General features: G+C 31.5%; 1 long non-coding RNA gene across 3 annotated transcripts in view; it reads right to left on the bottom strand.

Annotated features, from left to right (window-relative positions):
• Positions 1 to 2,459: 2,459 nt before the first annotated feature.
• LOC143231801 (uncharacterized) overlaps positions 2,460 to 15,813 on the bottom strand; it is a 32,569-nt gene continuing 19,215 nt past the window's right edge. Inside the window, exons 2-4 of one of the 3 annotated variants that reach the window (XR_013017192.1) lie at positions 10,862 to 10,985; positions 10,328 to 10,401; positions 2,460 to 6,590 (exon numbers count right to left, since the gene is read on the bottom strand). This is a non-coding gene — a long non-coding RNA (uncharacterized LOC143231801). Of the gene's footprint in view, positions 6,591 to 10,327; positions 10,402 to 10,861; positions 11,119 to 15,813 lie in introns of those variants that run through there. The other 2 variants (XR_013017190.1, XR_013017191.1) reach the window with 2 other exon arrangements.

Genomic DNA, 15,813 nt, shown 5'->3' with positions numbered 1-15,813 from the left:
TACTTAATTAAATGTATTTACATGTACAGTACACTTTCTTGTTTCTTTATTAAATGTATTTACATGTACAGTACACTTTCTTGTTTCTTTATTAAATGTATTTACATGTACAGTACACTTTCTTGTTTCTTTATTAAATGTATTTACATGTACAGTACACTTTCTTGTTTCTTTATTAAATGTATTTACATGTACAGTACAGTTTATTGTTACTTAATTAAATGTATTTACATGTACAGTACAGTTTCTTGTTTCTTTATTAAATGTATTTACATGTACAGTACAGTTTATTGTTACTTAATTAAATGTATTTACATGTACAGTACAGTTTCTTGTTACTTAATTAAATGTATTTACATGTACAGTACACTTTCTTGTTTCTTTATTAAATGTATTTACATGTACAGTACACTTTCTTGTTTCTTTATTAAATGTATTTACATGTACAGTACACTTTCTTGTTTCTTTATTAAATGTATTTACATGTACAGTACAGTTTATTGTTACTTAATTAAATGTATTTACATGTACAGTACAGTTTCTTGTTTCTTTATTAAATGTATTTACATGTACAGTACAGTTTATTGTTACTTAATTAAATGTATTTACATGTACAGTACAGTTTCTTGTTACTTAATTAAATGTATTTACATGTACAGTACACTTTCTTGTTTCTTTATTAAATGTATTTACATATACAGTACAGTTTCTTGTTTCTTTATTAAATGTATTTACATGCACAGTACAGTTTATTGTTACTTAATTAAATGTATTTACATATAAGTACAGTTTATTGTTACTTAGTTAAATGTATTTACATGTACAGTACAGTTTCTTGTTTCTTTATTAAATGTATTTACATGTACAGTACAGTTTATTGTTACTTAATTAAATGTATTTACATGTACAGTACAGTGTATTGTTACTTTTTTAAATGTATTTACATGTACAGTACAGTGTATTGTTTCTTTATTAAATGTATTTACATGTACAGTACACTTTCTTGTTTCTTTATTAAATGTATTTACATGTACAGTACACTTTCTTGTTTCTTTATTAAATGTATTTACATGTACAGTACAGTTTATTGTTACTTCATTAAATGTATTTACATGTACAGTACAGTTTCTTGTTTCTTTATTAAATGTATTTACATGTACAATTACAGTTTATTGTTACTTAATTAAATGTATTTACATGTACAATTACAGTTTCTTGTTACTTAATTAAATGTATTTACATGTACAGTACACTTTCTTGTTTCTTTATTAAATGTATTTACATGTACAGTACACTTTCTTGTTACTTAATTAAATGTATTTACATGTACAGTACACTTTCTTGTTTCTTTATTAAAGGTATTTACATGTACAGTACACTTTCTTGTTTCTTTATTAAATGTATTTACATATACAGTACACTTTCTTGTTTCTTTATTAAATGTATTTACATGTACAGTACAGTTTATTGTTACTTAATTAAATGTATTCACATGTACAGTACAGTTTATTGTTACTTCATTAAATGTACTTGCATGTACCGTACAGTTTCTTGTTACTTTATTAAATGTATTTACATGTAGAGTACACTTTCGAAAACACATTTTCCATGTATCGACATCTTATAAAGATTCACTAATTATATATATGCTGACTTTTGCTATTAGAGGAATTATAACTGGACTCCTGACACTTCGCTGTGATATATTGTCAGTGTAAGTATATTGTATAAGATTATCCGTATTATATCCATAAGTCATGGGTTTTCCACCCCTTGAAAGACTTAATACCCTTCATTGTCACAAGCGATCTAATTTTACCTTTAGAAATTGGATTATAAATCTAGTTGTGTTTTCTCTTCCTAATGATGATCAACCGTACGACACACCTTCAAAGCAGGATTATTCACAAATCTCAAAATCGTTATCACAGTAAAAACGAACGTTATGCGAATTTTTCTAGCGGTTTTCGCGCGTATCAGTCTTAACGATAGATTAGTTAAATCCCATCAGTTCTGACTTCAGAAACTTAAGTTTTATGTCCATTTAAAATATTCAAATGCAGCACGTGTCAGTGATTAGAAAAATGATTCATTAAGATGTGTTCACTCATGAAATTCAAATGTAAATTTAAATACAATTCATTACATCTCATTGTTTCACTAATAAGCCATTCTTTTAAACTAAGATGTTGTTTTAAGTTTGTTTGTTTTTAATGGCACTGGTACAAAACTCATTGGAACTTATGAATATGGAGATTTTCCAAGTGCTTACATTAAGCTAATTTTAAAACAGTAGGACCAAAAAACCGTAAAAAAAACTGTCTTCTTTGATAGTATGAAAAAACAAGAATAACTTGTTGAAAATACCTTAAGGTTCATTCCAGTATGGACTTATACAAGATATTAAGTTTTGAAATCAGGTCGGTTGGTTCTGACAGTAATCAAACAAACAATACGTATTTTTTAATCAGGGTAAGATATTTACTTAGAGATAAAATACAAAATAACATGGCAGTTGTTTCTTCATTGAAACTGATGTTGAAAGTTCTTAAAACGGCTACACAATATAAATATTAACACACTATATGTCGAGTGATGAGAAACCAACTATCATAATATATCTGTATTATTCAGACAAACAATAATACATACCGTATTGTAGAAGATGAACAAAACATTACATGGGCATACTCTATTACTCACAGAAACATATCATTTATGTTTTTATGTTTGGTATTACCGTTATAACAAGTCGTGAACATTTTCTCTTGGAACCAAATATTCTAAGCATCTTAAATGCAGTTGTTTTGAAAATTAAATTAATATAATCTAAAAAGTCTTGTGTGTGTGTGTTTTTACGCTACTTAAACAATTAAAATAGACTGTGTTGTTACAACTGATTGTAAAAAAAACAATATACAATTGAAGAGTAATATATAGGTTAAAATTACATTTATTTGTATTTCATGTGGTACTTACTCTCGATATGGGAAAACTAAACGCTTATTTGAAAAACTCCGATAAGAAATTTATCGATTTTATTTCACTGGAAATTATTTGTTTTGTGCTAACTTGTGACGGAGAGGTGCAGAGCCTCAGATCTTTTCCTATATTTATTTACATAAAACATCACCAAATGTCTGACCACCTCTCCTTACCACAGCAGACTTTTCCACTTAAAGGCTTGTACAAAATACAGCACACTGCCCTATAATACCCGAATACGTTTTTTTTTAAATGCAAATTTACTCACAGACGTTTTCAGTTTATGTAACTTCTACCTCCCTATGTAAAAACCATATTGTCATATTTTCTCTCACCCAGTTCCTGACGTACTGTCCGTTCGTACATCGCAATGCTATAGTAAATTCGTTGTGCTTCCAAGCATTTCTCTATACAATTCCTTATACAAATACAGACTGCAATTTCAAAACCCCGCCGACGGTATAACCTTCAATTGTGTCGCTGCCACGTTCCAGTGGCACTAGTGAAATACGTTAAGCAGAGTGTTATGTGTTCTGGGTGTTTTGGAGAGCGGCCATAATTTAACCATTGATATAAATCTTGCAAGGATAGAGGTGCACCTCGTGAACAAGGATACATCATGACGCAGTTGGCGGAGGCCAAGAATCTATGGGCAACCCTGCACGCACTAATCCACTTTCCTTGCCGGGGATTACATATGTCCACGACCCTGGTTATCGATTTTTCTCAGCGTTATTAGAAACTTAGCCCGTATTCTTCTAATTCAAAGCGCATCGACTTAAATTTAAAACACAGGTGTCTCTGACTCGTTTTAATTTACGTTTCAAGTCACTCAGTAGTTAATAAAGATGGCCGTATACGTTTCCATTACAATATTCCCCATCGTTTTATTGAAATTCTTGATTTTTTAGACTAAGGTAAGAGAACTGGGAAATATTAGCAGTAAGACTTATAAAAGAAGTTACATTCTATAGGTTCTTGTGTGTACGGAACTGATCCGGTCAAAGAGAACCCAGTAATACACTTTTCTTGGTTCAAGGCTTCGTGTACACTGCTCTATAGTCAACTTTTAGTTTCACGAAGTTAACTGCAAAATAGTTTAACACTTATAACTATAAAATCACATTAGTATATGTATTAATAAGATACTTGTATTTACTAACGTATGAATATCTCTTACTGAAAGGATGCTTACCAATTACCTTTCCAGGTTGTTTTTTTAGAAACCTACGAATTGTTCGCTAAGTAAACGTGCCTTTTAAAACTTAAGTCAAAAGAAAAGAAAAACACATCAAAGAACACGCTAAAACAAGAAGGGACAGCTTTGCTTGTTCAGCTAAAAACATACTAATACACACTAAAACAAGAAGGGACAGTTTGTTCTATTAAAAACAAACTGAATCAAGAAGGGATAATTTGTTCAGCTAAAAACATGCCAAATAATGAAGGGAAGTTTGTTCAACTAAAACATACTAAATAATGAAGGGAAAGTTTGTTCAACTAAAAACATGCCAAATAATGAAGGGAAGTTTGTTCAACTAAAAACATGCCAAATAATGAAGGGAAGTTTGTTCAACTAAAAACATACTAAATAATGAAGGGAAGTTTGTTCAGCTAAAAACATGCTAAGTAATGAAGGGAAAGTTTGTTCAACTAAAAACATACTAAATAATGAAGGGAAAGTTTGTTCAACTAAAAACATGCTAAGTAATGAAGGGAAAGTTTGTTCAACTAAAAACATGCTAAATAATGAAGGGAAAGTTTGTTCAACTAAAAACATGCTAATTAATGAAGGGAAAGTTTGTTCAACTAAAAACATACTAAATAACGAAGGGAAAATTTGTTCAACTAAAAACATGCTAATTAATGAAGGGAAAGTTTGTTCAACTAAAAACATACTAAATAACGAAGGGAAAATTTGTTCAACTAAAAACATGCTAAATAATGAAGGGAAAGTTTGTTCAACTAAAAACATGCTAAATAATGAAGGGAAAGTTTGTTCAACTAAAAACATGCTAAATAATGAAGGGAAAGTTTGTTCAACTAAAAACATGCTAATTAATGAAGGGAAAGTTTGTTCAACTAAAACATACTAAATAATGAAGGGAAAATTTGTTCAACTAAAAACATGCTAAATAATGAAGGGAAAGTTTGTTCAACTAAAAACATGCTAATTAATGAAGGGAAAGTTTGTTCAACTAAAAACATACTAAATAACGAAGGGAAAATTTGTTCAACTAAAAACATGCTAAATAATGAAGGGAAAGTTTGTTCAACTAAAAACATGCTAAGTAATGAAGGGAAAGTTTGTTCAACTAAAAACATGCTAAATAATGAAGGGAAGTTTGTTCAACTAAAAACACACTCACCATGAAAATCTAAATTTTAGGTCACAAACCCATAAATGATATTTACATTTGTGATTAATATGATACCAAATTAATGGTTCGTATCTATTTTTCTCAATCTCTACTGAAGCTAAGATTCAAGTAGGAATTTTAAAGAATGACGTAGTAGTTAGTATTTCACAGTTATGTATACGGATTACAGCTGTAATTCACAGTTATGTATACGGATTACAGCTGTAAGCATACACGTAAAGTTGTGGTTGGTAGGCAAACACTTCCTCTACAGTTTAGTGTTTACAGCTTCAGATACATGTAGAAGCGATATTTTTGTCTGTACAGTAGGATATATATATATATATATAGCTAATAGAAATGATTCAGTTTATTTCTAATTTAATATTATTCTTATTCTTCGAATGGAACTTTTAGATAGAACTCTGGAATCAATATACGTCTTTCTTTGGTCATCAAGTGTCTAAAAGTGCTTCTATATTAAACCTTAAAAACATAATTACTTACGATTTTGCGAAAAATAACGTGTCCTTGGTGTGCTAAGATATGCTCTGTCGAAATACAAGAAAAAGACTAACACTAATTTCCCATTCCATTCGACATAAGGTTTACAAAGGCAGTTATCAAAATAGAATATTATATATACATGTCGCTGTCTACGTACTAGGAACTTAATGTGTTTTAAAATCAAAACATGAGTCGGTATTTCAACATTTTGTTTAAAAAAACATTTTAACAAAACTGGTGTGAATTCAGGATGAATACTCAGCAACCAGATTCTTCCTAATTTCGAATCTCCATTTGCTTCTAAATGGTCGTTTTTAAGAGGGCGTTATCTCTACCATCTTTCTGCATTCGAACGTACGGAACTCAAGCCACACCCAAGACGACAATAAAAGTTTAGGGCCTTGTTGCCTTGACGACTTACTTCAGTTGTCACTCTAAAGCAGGGAGGGAAACTCGGACAAAAGGCCGGTCATTGCCAGATCAAAGTGATTGCGTCACTATGGATGATAAACCAATTCCTTTTTCAAACAATGAGCCGAAAGACAAGTCCGCTAAGTAGGAAGTCTCTTCTTTGTCTTTTAAGGTAAACATGTATTTCAAACACGGGAAATACAAAAGTACGTAATAGAAATACAACGTCAATCATTAGGTGAAATAGTAACAAGTTGTATACATCTTCATGTTAACGAAAATGGCCCAAACATCTTTATCTTCGTACACTTGGCACGTTGCTATGTCCTGAAAGAAAAGATAATTCATCTTAGTAACGAGAATTAATATTCAAATAAATCAGGTCTCGTATATCATATTATACATTTAAATATGTTCAATCAGGTCTCCTAGAATTGCAAAGTTAGTGGATGAAATGGCGTAAAAAATGGTTCTTTGATCGAAATGAACACAAAATAGAAAACTTTGTGCCGCTAATTAATACAACTTCATTTAATTTGAGGATATAATATGGGTCGTGATTTATATACTTTTAAATTTCTATATTAAACTAAAAGAAATATTCTGGATAAAGTACAAGTATGCAAAGGTTCGAGTATTTAGGTTTATTTTTAAATCGGTATCTTCGAAGCAACTTGTGAAATATATTTGTATACAGATGTCAATTATGTAAACACATTTTCCAATGGTTCGAATTACGTTTAAAGCAGAAATATTTAAATAAGAAGGTCACTTGTGTTTTCAACATTAATAAAGTGCCCGAATGAAGTTAAACCGTAAAGAAAAACTAACACTATTCATAAGTGAGACCAAAGTGTGAAGCTATGTTTTTGAATTTCTTGCAAAGCTACACGAACACTACCTGTCCCTAATTTAGCAGGGTAATGCTAGAGGGAAGGCAACTAGTCATCACCACCCACCGACAACTCTTGGGCTACTCTTTTACCAATGAATAGTGGGACTGATCGTAACATGGCGAGTATGTTTAATGCGACGGGGATTTGAACCCGCGACTCGTAGATTATGAGTCGAGTATCTTAACCACTCGGCTATGCCGTGTCCCACGTAGGGGTGGTCTAAGCGCTATATATTTATACATCATAATTCTCGTGATGAATAGTGGGACTGATCGTAACATGGCGAGTATGTTTAATGCGACGGGATTTGAACCCGCGACTCGTAGATTATGAGTCGAGTATCTTAACCACTCGGCTATGCCGTGTCCCACGTAGGGGTGGTCTAAGCGCTATATATTTATACATCATAATTCTCGTGATGAATAGTGGGACTGATCGTAACATGGCGAGTATGTTTAATGCGACGGGGATTTGAACCCGCGACTCGTAGATTATGAGTCGAGTATCTTAACCACTCGGCTATGCCGTGTCCCACGTAGGGGTGGTCTAAGCGCTATATATTTATACATCATAATTCTCGTGATGAACACTAGTTGTGGTCTAAGCGCTATATATTTATACATCATAATTCTTGTGATGAACACTAGTTGTGGTCTAAGCGTTATACATTTATACATCATAATTCTCGTGATGAACACTAGTTGTGGTCTAAGCGCTATATATTTATACATCATAATTCTCGTGATGAACACTAGTTGTGATGTGAACAAAATTAAACACATGAATCTTAATTATTACAAATTTCACTCAAATACTTGTACATTAGATTCTTTTTCACGGTAGGGATTAATAGCAAACCTTATTTGTTCAATTGTAATTGTAACTCTGATTAATTATTATTGTAGGATTTGTGTGTAGTAAGACTTATTAGTTATCTTAGTTATTTTTCATTCAGGTTGTAAATGGTCTTAGATAACATACTATGCTATAAAAAATCATAAATAACTCTTATTATAGTTAAGATCTATATTTAAAAATGTTTTAGTTTAAACTGGCAAAAACAACTCGTAATCCGAGGGTTCGAATCCCCGTCACATCAAACATGCTCGCCCTTTCGTCTGTGGGGGCGTTATATAGTTACGGTCAATCCCACTATTCGTTGGTAAAAGAGTAGCCCAAGAGTTGACGGTGGGTGGTGATGACTAGCTCCCTTCCCTCTAGTCTTACACTGCTAAATTAGGGACGGTTAGTGCAGATAGCCCTCGTGTATGTAGCTTTGTGCGAAATTCAAAGATAAACAAACAAAACTTTATATTTTTTTCGGGTTTCATTATTATTATTTTGGAAAAAAATTAATTCTATGTATTTAATATAAAGAAAAAGAGAAACATGACAGTTATGGAAAGAATAAGCAAAGAAGTAAAAGTTATCATAACTTCGTACGTAACGTCGATGTGTTACTTTAAGAATGTTTATTTTGATCTATAATTCAAACACTGGAGACACAAACATTAGGCTACATGAGCAGTGACAACCCTGATTTTTACGTTTAAGATACTTTGGGGATAAATGGTAAAGGCGATTTTTCGTTCGTAACAACGGGACGCAAACCCGCGACCTTAAAATCTGCAATCTGACCCTCATCGATCCTGTAATTATCAATGTTTTGTAATGCAGTTTTGAACTATGTAAAAAACAATCTCCTTATTTGGTATAGTAAGTAATATATTCAATCAGTATATATATATAATTACGGGAAATCGAAATTCGGTACGAAAATGTGATATCTAACAAGCAAAAGAAGTGAATATTTAAATAAATTAAGATTTTTTTTTTTATATTGATTACTTCGGTTGAAAAAGGATGTCACGACATACCGAAGCAACCATTGAGTTTACCAACAGAGGGCGTCAAATGTAGACTAATCAATAACATTTATGAGCTTCTTTAGATTAGATTAGATTAACTCGAGCTATTCAGCTAATACGACAATACGATTTTATTTGATTAATGATAATAACAAAGTGGAAACTTTATTATCTTCACGATATTATCTTTGTTAACAATGTACACTCTGCACTAAAGCGTATAAACAAGAACAAAAGTCAACCAACTGAAGAAACCAATTTATTACAACATAAAACACGTATATATTACAAGCACGCGGCTAGCTGCAGCATTTAACAAAACAAACAAACGGGAAAGACGTTATCAGTTTGACTTAACCACGTGTAGAACTTATTAAGGCCCTCACAGGACTAGAATCACTAATGTTTCTATATTTCTCTATTATTACTGTATTCGAAACGTTAAACTTACTCTCATATTTAAAAAACAAAAACATATCTGACAACCCACTATCAGCTATTAATTAATTTGACATTATCAATGTTCCACGGGAAAAACTCTTAAAAGTTTCAAAATCGGGTATGATTTGAAATAAATATCCTTCAGAAATGCCAATCATATGGAGTGTTTTGGCAAGTTCATAAGAATTATAAGACAAACGTCTACAGATATCCAAAGTTAGCTAGTTAAATACAGGAAGCAAGGTTCCGAAATGCCATTTTTGAACATAACGCACGACAAACACTGAGTTAGAAGACGTCACCGTAATAGAATGTGTTCAGAATACGTGGACTAGAATGTCACATGAATAACACGTTCGCATACTGGGTCACTTTATTTATTTACGGCGATTCATCTGTCAGTTTTAGCTGTCTTTATGGTGTTTTTGAATTATATAGTGTAGCGTGAATCGATTTCAAAATGGAATTATTGGAAATATTTTGAATTGAATATTAGGATGCCTTAAAGTAATATACTATTAACTAATATTATATATATATCCTTAAATTCTGTTAATATACTATTAACTAATATTATATATATATCCTTAAATTCTGTTAATATACTATTAACTAATATTATATATATATATCCTTAAATTCTAGTAGTTTAATACTAAATTCTTTAAGTCTGATATATCTCCTGACACGCATATCTAACATGAGTCTAATATATCCCCTGACACGTATATCTAACAAGAAAATTAATTAAGATATTTTTTTTTGTTTATGGATTATTTTTGTTGGTATTATAATGACTGAAAGTAACAATAAGAAACAATGATGAATATTTTATGAAATACAATAAAACTTAACTTACAATAAGTGTAAGGTGATACGTACAATCCTATTATTATTTAGATCATTGTAATCCGGCAGTGTTTCTTGAACAATCTGAAAAGAACAAGAAAATGATAAACGCCATTATTCAACTTCTGTAGCGTACAGTGGTATATAAATGAGATATCAATACTAGAAATAAACGATAATATAACACAAAATTTGTTATATTTTTTTAAATGGCTACTCAACGTTTCGGTTCTTTAGGAGCGTTCCACTGAAACACAAACCAGTCTCTCACTACTAAATTATGGACGGTTAGCGCAAACAGTCCTCGTGTAGCTATGTAGGAAATTTATATATAAAAAAAATAAAAACACTTGTGAGATATTCAAAATTTAAAGCTGTTAAAGCTAAGGTTATATCATAAGAAACTCGACAGCTGTTTGTTTTTTACCGATGGTTCTTCATAATTCAAAAAGACTTCAAGACATAAGAATCACAATCGTTTTTCATCGGTTAGGGTTTATCTAAAAACATACAACACCATCGTTTTGTCTCATGTCATCTTCACCTTCGTATTTTTTTTTCTTTTCTCAACGAAACATCTGCAAGTCGAGTCGAGTTTTGACTTCGAGTCATCTATCTTGAAACCATCCATCTTCTAGTGTCAAATATCAGCATCGTCAGTGAGAACCCTGGAATGAGACAAAAATAAAACAGAGCTACATGATTCTTGCACGTGTCTGGCAGAACCCCAAGACGCTATACATGGTTACTTAAGCACTTGTTTAATATACTACTGAGCTGAGTCACTGCTGAGCAGTTTCACATTTGGTTTAGGTTTTGTTTGTGATCACCCAATTCCCCAGTTATTATTTTTGATTTCAATTTATATATTTCACTCTCGTTCCTCCTTGTGAGCCCTGGTTCCAGGATAAAGCAAAACCACACGAGTCTGACTCTGTAACCTATTCATTGGTTACAACTAGATGGTTTCTGAATCAAATCGAATACTATATGAAATAACTCTGGATTTCAAAGTGTTATTAAAAGTAACCTAATAACCTAGTTTTCGATTTATTTTGTTTATGACTTAGCCTGTAAGACTGTGAATACATAAACAAAATGCTTGATAAATATGTATGTATAACTTTAAATAAAAAATTCCAATAAAACGATAATTAGCCAATGTTAAAATGAGACTTTTAGGTTGTTTACACAATTGGACACAACATGATGAAACTTTGTAGATAGGGCACAACATATTAATTACACCTCGTAGTGACGTCTTCAGGTATTTTACACAAGTGGACACAACATATTAAATACACCCAATGATGACGTCATCATGTGTTTTATACAACTGGAAAACACATATTAAATACACACAGTGGTGACTTCATCATGTGTTTTATACAACTAAATACACACAGTGGTGACTTCATCATGTGTTTTACACAACTGGACACAACATATTAAATACACCCAATGGTGACGTCATAATATATTTTATATAACTGGAAACAACATATTAAATACACACATTGGTGACGTCACGCACACAATATCTAACCTTAGTGTAAATATAAACCCACTCGTTACGTTTTATTTCTCATAGATTTGTGTTCCTTAATTAATTCTTTTATTTTAGGTTTATTAACATTAGGGTTTCATCAAGTAGTTTTAATAGTCTTATTTTCACGTCTATGTTCTGTATATTTAAAATGTGGGTAGACATGTGATGGAGCGTGTTCTCTATTCTAGTACTTGTATTCCTACCAATCTCCCCAATATAGAGATTATATTCTAGTACTTGTATTCCTACCAATCTCCCCAATATAGAGATTATATTCTAGTACTTGTATTCCTACCAATCTCCCCAATATGGAGATTATATTCTAGTACTTGTATTCCTACCAATCTCCCCAATATAGAGATTATATTCTAGTACTTGTATTCCTACCAATCTCCCCAATATAGAGATTATATTCTAGTACTTGTATTCCTACCAATCTCCCCAATATAGAGATTATATTCTAGTACTTGTATTCCTACCAATCTCCCCAATATAGAGATTATATTCTAGTACTTGTATTCCTACCAATCTCCCCAATATGGAGTTATATTCTAGTACTTGTATTCCTACCAATCTCCCAATATGGAGATTATATTCTAGTACTTGTATTCCTACCAATCTCCCCAATATGGAGATTATATTCTAGTACTTGTATTCCTACCAATCTCCCAATATAGAGATTATATTCTAGTACTTGTATTCCTACCAATCTCCCCAATATAGAGATTATATTCTAGTACTTGTATTCCTACCAATCTCCCCAATATAGAGATTATATTCTAGTACTTGTATTCCTACCAATCTCCCCAATATGGAGATTATATTCTAGTACTTGTATTCCTACCAATCTCCCCAATATAGAGATTATATTCTAGTACTTGTATTCCTACCAATCTCCCCAATATGGAGATTATTACACTCCATACATTACACACTTTAAATCACCTTCTGCCTTAACTGTACTTGTTTTAATCACTCAGGAAACATCTACGAATTATCTGTCAAGAAGGAATTTATTTGTATAATAAGACACTAGTGCTCAGAAGGACTTTGTCAGGACTGACTAGTCCTGAGGATCTTCGTTATTCAAAAACAGCTCTAACACGTTAGAGAAGAGTTGGAACACGAGAAAGGAGAGAGATAAAAAGTGTTATAATTGTGTCTGATTATGAGTTCTAAATCCTGGTTGTTCACAATTTATCTTAAAGTTTCCCATTTTCCCAGAAGGAGCATCTTTGTTGGATATAAAGATTGGATTGGACTACTTTACAAGAAAAATACTTGACACGAAGTGATGAAAAACGACAAGATGTCCAATTTGGTAACACTACGGAATCATTTTGTTACAGAGAAAAACTATGTTTACATTACATGAGAGGCAAAGCTGTGTATTTATGTAACGTTCTCAGTGATTTTTGTTCTATAAAATAAAAAGACTACAAACCGAGAGAGCTACATGTATTAAGCCTAACATAAAAAAACTGACCTAAACTCCTTTAAACGATTACCAAAGACAATAATCTGGTAATAAGAAAAGCTGACGAAGATAGCTCAGTTGTGACGATGAATTACTGTAAATATTTTGGTGAAATGAGAGGATATTTACATGATTAAGCTCTTAACTAACAAGTCGACTGAAAACAGCGAAAAATAACTGAACCAACTAACAACTAGAAATAGAGAAAATAAACGTAACTTTTTTTATTACTTGATTCAAAGAATGGATATTTAATAAACGATTCTCTTTATATTTTTTTTAGACAAAAACGTTTATGGTTATGGGTTGACCAATACACACAAACAATATTTGCCTATTAACTACTGGCCCGGCATGGCCTGATGGGTTAAAGAGTTCGACTCGTAATCTGAGAATCGCGGGTTCGAATCCTCGTCTCACCAACCATGTTCACTCTTTCAGCCGTGGGGACGTTATAATGTGACGGTCAACCCGACTATTCGTTGGTAAAGAGTAACCAAAGAGTTGGCAGTGGGTGGTAATGATTAGGTGCCTTCCCTCTATCCTTACACTGCTAAATTAGGGACGGCTAGCGCAGATAGCCTTGTGTAGTTTTGCACGAAATTCAAACAAACTATCAGAAACGGTTGACTAGTTTTTAAGTATTTTTAAAATTATTACATTCTAATATTAAATCAACTCTGAGAATGAAAATAGAGGATAATTAGTTTTATTTTAACATCATGGTTAAAAGCTGATAGTTAACAATGCTTTTAAAACAAGAATACTTAGAAACAAAACGCATACTGATCTTTACTTCAATTGGTTGTTAGTTCATCACAGGTTTGAAAAATAGGGATTACAAATGTTTTATTGGCTACAGTAAAAACCAATAGCAGTTTAGAAAGAGAGAGAGAGAGAACATTATCTCTAAAATGTATTGGTGGAAATGGATGTTTATCATATTAGTGTGGTTAGAAGATACTTAATAATTGGTAGGTTAACAGAAAGTAGAAAAATTATTTAGAATATTTGATTTATTGTGTAATTCCTGGCTTGTCAAACATAGTTAAATAGAAAGGGTGCGTAAACTTCCGATTATAAGTCATTGTTTTTTATCAGGAAAAATGTTGAATACAGTTATAAAAAATAGAATTAAACCAATTACGTGATGACGAGAAAACCCACTTGTAGAGAAAATTATATATTTAAAAACGGCTGGTATGGGTAGAGAAAGCACTATATAGAGGAGCAAACAACGTTTTGACCTTCTTTGGTCATTGTCAGGTTCACAAGGAAAGAAAGGGTTTTTTCTTTGTAATTTTGTGTAGGAATATAGAGAGCGTGCTTAGATGTTTGATTATATCTATTAATATAGGTATAAAGGTGTTCCTTTGTATTGGTTCACTTTGGGCTTGAGTTGTTGTATAAGTAAGGCTTCTTTAATTTTGTGTTTGTTTATGTTTGTTTCTTTATTTAGTATTTGGGTATTTTTATGGTTATGTTGTGTTTATTTGATTTGCGGTGTTCGAAAACATGTGTAGGTGACTTTTTGTGTTCTTTGAATTTGGTTTCCATTTTTCTACTTGTTTCTCCAATGTGGTTTACACTATAAAATGCACGGATTGTAATAATCCCTATACAGGGGACACTAGTATGGATTTATGTACTAGAATATCGGAACGTTGAAGACGCTCCGTTACATGTCAACCAACATTTCTTAGATACCGAACATTGCAGTAAAAATAAAATTACTTGTCGAGACCTTATAATGAATAAACGTAAAACAAAGAAATAGAAATTTATAATAAATATAACGCAAGAACTGGATTTATATCTGTTCTAAAGTCAAGGTTATGTTCATGACATCACCAATTAATATATTTATATGTTGTGTGTAGCTGTGTGACGTATATGATGACGTCATGTTAACGGTAGTCAAACGTCGTTTTATCACATATATTTTCCATCCTCGTTTTCAGTTTTTTATTTTTAAATTTTTGGAGTGTAGAATTACCTACATAATTTATCACCATATACATTGTCTAGTAAAATTAACGTACATAACACCGTATCACGGAATAACGTTTTCTTCATGGCATAAACTACTGGAATATTGTTTGTAAGCTATGACTTGAGTATACCAGTATTACACACAGCCTTAACTTTAAATACTATTATTATTCTATAATGCTTAATAACAAATCAATTTACATATAAACAACATGCTTCCCCTGACCAGATGACGTTTTATAAAAACTCCAAAACGTTTCTGTATTAAATACATACATATTAAGTTTCGACTTCATTTTGTAAAATAGTTAGTTATATAGTACGATTTATATGGATTACGCTTAATTTTCTGAAGTAATTACAAACAGGTAATATATATAATTAATTAAAATAATTAATGTTACTCATATAGAAAAAAGCTTCAATGTATATTATACGTAAAGTAATAAAACTATTTCAAATACGTTGGTCTCATGTG

Source organism: Tachypleus tridentatus, chromosome 11 (genome assembly GCF_004210375.1).
Source record: "Tachypleus tridentatus isolate NWPU-2018 chromosome 11, ASM421037v1, whole genome shotgun sequence".
Taxonomy (NCBI): domain Eukaryota; kingdom Metazoa; phylum Arthropoda; class Merostomata; order Xiphosura; family Limulidae; genus Tachypleus; species Tachypleus tridentatus.
Note: the sequence above shows the minus strand (reverse complement) of the source record. Positions and strands in the feature narration are given on the sequence as shown.